Source organism: Talpa occidentalis, unplaced genomic scaffold (assembly GCF_014898055.3).
Source record: "Talpa occidentalis isolate TD23 unplaced genomic scaffold, MPIMG_talOcc4v2.1 talOcc4.2, whole genome shotgun sequence".
Classification (NCBI taxonomy): Eukaryota; Metazoa; Chordata; class Mammalia; order Eulipotyphla; family Talpidae; genus Talpa; species Talpa occidentalis.
Window position 1 is genome coordinate 92,301,947 of NW_023602073.1, and position 6,529 is coordinate 92,308,475.

At 36.5% G+C, this 6,529-nt stretch overlaps 1 non-coding gene across 1 annotated transcript; it reads right to left on the minus strand.

Moving 5' to 3' along the window:
- Positions 1–230: 230 nt before the first annotated feature.
- LOC119253622 (U1 spliceosomal RNA) lies at positions 231–394 on the minus strand. The gene has a single exon (XR_005127152.1). It is a non-coding gene; the product is annotated as a U1 spliceosomal RNA (small nuclear RNA).
- Positions 395–6,529: the final 6,135 nt, after the last annotated feature.

Here is a 6,529-nt window from a genome sequence, read left to right on the forward strand (position 1 = left end):
TAAGCAGGATCATGCATAGACTGGTGTTCAAGTCCAATTTTAAAGCTTGGTGCCAAGAGGATGAAGTGCCAGTCTGTTAAGACTTGTCAGCTTTTAAAAGTTTTGATAATTTATTCACTCTTTTATTAAGTAATATGAGTTGTATTAAAAAGGAAGAGAAACAAAAGGAATTGGAAACACCAATGAGGTGAAAAAACAGTGAGTAAATATTCTTCTTCTTTTTTTTTAAACAGGGGAGAGCACGAACGCAGTCCCCCACTACCACAAATTATGTAGTTGAGTTTCCCACATTTGAGGAAATCGTAGGGGTCAGCACATCCGGAGTGCAATGGATAAGCCTCACCCTGGGAAAACCACCTTCTTGATCATGGTATCTCCCCTGCCAGGTAAGTATAACAGTGAGTAAATATTTGCATAATTCCTCAAGTGGTGGCAAAGGAGAGAGGGATATACCATATGACACCAGGCAATTGCTTGTTCTTTTTGTGGATTTTTCTTAACTTTAGCAACTAAAAAAAAAAACCATTCTTCCTTTAGTTTTCTTATTTTCACAGGATTCTATGAAACTAGATTTCCCCCCCACCTTTTTATCAAACATTCCTCATCAGATATGTGACAAGTAGTAGTGTTTCTCTCCTCAAAATCAGGGCCCCCTGAGAAGGTAGGCAAATACCTTCCCAATAGCATGTAGCACCTTACTATTTTCTGCTACTGTGAGTAATAATTATTATTATTACAATCCAAAGAAGCCTAGATAGTCATTAAGAATTTTTCAGAAGATAATTTGTGGGACAATTGTGTCCTCTAACAGTACATACCCATCCCGCATTCTGCCATTTCCCTCAAAGCCCACGCCAGACAGACTTATATATCACAGCATATTTTCCCAATGAATTTGGGTGTGCTTCAGAATCTCTCAGCAGCATCGCTCCAGACAGCTGTTACCAGTCACTGCTATACACAAAAGGACTCTTCTTTGCTAGTCCTTGACTCCAGCTTTTCTGGGCAGCCTCAGTATAGCTGCCTACTCTAGCTTTCTTGGATGGAAGGAGGCAAACAGGGATTCCCCTTCTGGAAGGTACTTTAAAAATATTTCTTTCCTGAGCCCCCTGAATCAAAGCAGCATTGGCTTTAGGGATCTAAACATCTGGGAAAGTCATTTCCAGCCATAGGGAATTTCAATTCCAAGTAGCCAGGAAGAGACAGCAAGCATGAGTTTGAACAATAATAGCATGACAGACAACTAGGACTTCTTGTTTAACCGAACACCACTTTTCTCCCCTCTGTAAAGCACTCTAGTTACAACTCTGTCTTGGGATGCCCTAACATCACCTGAGTTTGCAGAAGAGGCAGGTAGGCCAAAATGAGGCAAAACAGACTTTCAGAATGAAAGAGGGAGCACAAGAGAGGCAGAAAGCAGGGAAAAACCTGATTAATTGCAATTCACTAATAAAATATCTGATCATTTGAACGAGGTAGGGACTACAGTTCATTTCTCTTCTATATATATAAAAGCTTTTTGGTAAAATATGAGGGAAAATGAGATTATGCTACAGAAGAGAACAGATCATTTTACACATTTAGAGAAATGTTATTGAATATTTTTGAGAACATAAAAATTGCATTTTATTTAAATGTTCTCTAATTCAAACATTTCCATAATTGAGGCCTGCCTTCAACCAGGTGGTCTGATTTTGTCTTTTTCAGCACAATTCTAAAAAGCCAACTCTGGGCTAGGTGGAAAATGCTGCCCCTCTTGTCCAAGGTGATCCCCACTCTCCAGAGACTCTGTGTTGGCTCCTTGATCCCTTTCCTAAACTAGCTTGTATCTCATTCCCTTCTGCTCACCTCTTCATCCTCTAACCTTATCAGTATCTCCGTTTCACACTTTCATTCCATCTCTTTTACAAATGCACCACTGACTTTAAACTTCTGGCCCTGCCTGCCTCCATTTTCCAGGACACCTATGATCATGCTTCCCTTAGTAGAAGCAGAAGTGGCCCTCTTTTTATTAGAAGTGGCCTTAGTAGAAGTGGCCCCAGGATTCCATCCTTACATATGGCCCTCAGTGTTGGTCCTCAATGAGTGTGGCCAAGTAGCTAATGATCCTTGCACAATTAATGTGTTTTCAATAGAGAAGGATCTGTTTTAAGCAAACTTATAAAAGTAATCTTTTTTATTTATTTACTTTGAAATTTGTTCTCCCTTTCCTTATGGTATATTTCTCCCAATCCTGGGACTTTCACAGCAGAGCAAAACAAAACTTAGGGATCTCATTTTTTCCCCCTAAGTTGCTAGATTTTATTGAAAGTTTCATTATAAATCTGTCTAACATCACAAAAGAATGACTGATGGGAACGGCTTATTTTTGTTCAAGTATGTACTTTATTGGGCAGTTCTTGCAGAGATTGAGGTGTTTTGCCTTCACGTTATTATTTTTGGAATCTGGAAAATTGAAAAGTACTGATGATATAAGTAGAATTTTTCTTCTCTGAATGTCTTGACATTTCAAAGATTGATACCCAAATATATAAAGGCAAATAGTAGGGTGTGTCCATGCTGAGCACAAAGGATCCCAGGATTTATTTAACATTTATTAATTATACAGCTGAACCTTTTCTCTTTGACCTTAAAGTAAAAGGTCTTCAGGGAAATTTTATCTAAGCTTCTAGCCTAGGTCATGTTCCTATTTATACACAGTCACAGCATTTTCTCCTCATGGACTTTATCACTACAGTAAGTGTATGGTGGTTTTTTATTTATTACATAGCACTACTACTACTACAAACTTCAGGGATCTTGTTTATCTTGTTCTGTACTACATTACTTACCACTATACCTGGCCAAAATAGGTGATCAATAATTTAGAAGTTATGAACTCCATTCACTATAGTGGCAAACAGAAAAACAAAACCTAGGAACAAGTATATCAACACACATGTGAAACATATATGAAGAAAACTTTAAAACATTTCTGAAATATACAAAATAAGACATGAATAAATGTCCCACATTCTTAGATAGGAAACTTCAATAATTGTAAGGAGGTTAATATCCACTGAATTAATTTATATATGCAGTATGTTCCTGAAATTATGCAGATAAATTTTATTAGCTTGAAAAGTTAATTCCAGTGTCCAAATGAAAAAAAAAAAAAAACAAGCAAAAGGACAACCAGAAAGAAATTTTCAAAGAAAATAATAATAAAGGGGGATTATTTCCCCTATAAAATATATAACTAAAATTGTAATAATTAAACTGTGCTGCTGGCACATGCACAGATAGACCAGTGGAACAGATGAAAAAGAATTTAAGTTGTACTTCAAAGACAAAAGATAAATTTTTAATTAAATGTTGTTAGGACATGTAAATAGACAGCTGTAAATAAAAGTAATCCATACCTCATGTCATATACCAGTATAAACTCCAAATTGGAGAAGCAATTTAAATGCCAAACTGAAAGCATAAATACAATAGAAGAAAATGTAATGACTAACTTGTGATCTTGGAGTAAGGTGAAATCATCAAGAAAAAGACCAAGACTAAGAATCCAATAAAAGATTGATACTCTATTATTGGTGAGGCTATGGGGAAACGTACATGCATCTATTGATAAAACTTCCTGCCAGTGCAATGGCGGCTGCTGTCTGTGATGTAAAAGGAGTGGTGCCTTCACAACTGAACTCATCTTCACATGAAGTGTCAAGTTGGTCACTTCAGTTGTGCCATTTCAGTTTTAACGAAGACAAAACTAGAGATCATAAAACACACTCCCCTTCCTATGTACTCCTCCATCACGGGGAGCATGCAGTATATACATTCTAACCCCAAACAGAACAGTTTCCATGAGATTTTATTTTAAATAGAGGTTCTGATGAAATCCACATGGCTTATATTCAGCCAGAGTGATGTTGATTGACAAGGAAAAGACCCTGGATAACTGGCAAGAAATACGACTTCATTGGGGATTGAGGAAGTTCACCCCCAAATTATGAGGCTGAGATGGAAATCTTAAGTTCTTAGCAGAGTCATTCTGCACTCCTGACTTCTTTTGCCATCAATGGCTAAATTATTTTTCCAATGTTACCTTGCCAGGAACGCCTGCCAGAATCATCTTTATGTTCATCATCTCTTGGATGAACTATTGTGAAATGATGAATGGGGTGTAGAGACAGGGAGCAAGGATGGGGAGAGAAAGTGTCCCCAAATGAGCAGAACAGACTACAGAATTTCTGCTAAGCCACTTTAGGCCTCAGAGAGCCTTATCAGTAGCTTTTTCTTTTTTCCTTAATAGCTATGTTAACAGTTTCTAGGTGATGAAAAAAAAAAAAAGGAAACATAATACTGCTAACTTAAAATATTTTAGTCTCTTTGGTTACACAAAAATCTCTGCTCTCAGTAGCTCTGTCCTTTGCACTCTTCACAAGTCATTAATTTAATCAAGGATTTGCCTAGATTATAAATGACTATATCTGAGATAGATATTCATAGCTCTCTTATTTTCAAATATAATTATATAGAATTATTTACATATACTTTAATACCTATGATTTATTTGATTTATTCATTATAATTATTTATGTAACTATTACATATGTATATGCACATGTGCACATATATGCATATATATTTACATGTTACTTTTATTTTTTATTTTTTTATTTATTTATTTTTTTTTTAAATTTTTTTATTTTATTTATTTATTTATACAAGCACTGGGTATAGTCAGAAGCGCCGGTGGGTGAGAGAATTCACCAGAGCCAGAGCGGGGAGCAGAGCAGGCAGAAGGACCGAAGCACACTGCTGAGGGGAGCAGCGGGCGGCAGGAGAGGTCTGCGCGCCATGTGGGACCCTCCCTCAGGTGGCGGGGGAGCAGCCGGGGATCAAACCGGCGCTGCAGAGGCTGCAGGCAGCTTCACAGCCCAGCGCTCAACCGCTGCGCCACCAGGGGAGGCCCTACATGTTACTTTTAAATACCTAGTTCCCTCTGCTAGAATATGAGTCTGTCTGTCTAATTCCTTTCTAGCTGGCATAAGAATTGGCATACAGAGTAGTTACTCAATGAATATTATTGAAGAGAAATTTGGATTCAAATCTAAATTCCATCACTTAGAACTTTGTGACCATGGATGAGTTAAGCAGCCTAAGTCATCTATAGTAATAGTACTTTTCTAGAAAATAGTACTTTTCTAGAGATTTTCTTGCAGTTCACTAGTGCTTAATAAAATGCCTGGCATGTATTAAGCACTTAAAATGTTAGCTACTTGTGGTTGCTAGCTCCTTGCCACCTGTGACCTCTTTCAGGGAAATTAGTGACAGGACAATAATTTCAAACTTGACATGTTATATGCCTGGTGTACCGGGTAAAGTATTTTGATTATTTTAAAATGATGTCTAAGTTTCCACTGCCTGTTTTAATATCAGCATTTCCAGTTATTGCTTTTCTTTTCTACAATCCAAAATGTTGATCTATGAGATCTGACAGTTTAGTTGGTCTCTAGGTTGTTGTAAAGTTAATGAATATGTTATTTATAAACAGCGGTGGATTAATTGTCCTACGGATTATGCACTATAGTCCAGATTGGGTTGCTAATAGCTGTTTGTAAACTTAGGTTAATAACAAGTTATAGTGGTTGAGCAATAAAAACATCTCATCAAATATACCATTCTGAACTGTTAATTATCCAGACTCTAAAAAAACACATCAGGGTAGAAAAATTTAGGAGAGCTGATTTGCACACTGGTTAACTGATTAAAAAAGAACCCAGGTATTTGCTTTTTGAAAATAGAGACAAACAATCCAGACATAACACAAAAAAATATATGGTGAATATAATGAAGGAACAGAGGGCAAATAGATATTTACAAAATAAGAGTATATTACACCCACTTCTTTGATATACTTTGGAAGATCTCAATAAAAAATGTTCTAATCATAGAACATTAACAAATTATAAAAGTAGAATATTTGAGTAGACCATCAACAATGAAAGATACTTCAAATTAATAGAGAATTACTTCAAAAAAGTAGCATGTCCAGATTTTCACAACTGTTGATGTGTTATTATTTTAAACTCTCAGAGAAAGCAATTTTAATGTTTTCTTCCTCCCTCCCTTCCTTTCATCATCATTTTTTAAAAATTGAGGTAACATTGGTTTATGACACTATACATGACTTAGAGGTATAGGATCATACCTTTCAGATGCATGTTGCCATACCTCACCTACTACCAATGTACCCATAGTCCTCCACTATCATCCACTGTGACCCCTCCTTATTTCACTCTCCCTCTCCACTCCCTATCTGGTAACCTCAATTCTACAGTCCAATTTCTATAGGGTTTATTATAGGTTTGGTTTTATCTGACCCATTGTTTGGTTTCTCTATAGCCCACATAGAAGTGACACCATCTGGTATTTACAGTTCTCCTTTTGGCTTATTCTTCATAGCATATTCTCCTCCAGTTCCATCCCTGTTGTCACAAAAGTCAAGAGTTTATATATTTCTTATAGCTATGTAGCAATCCAT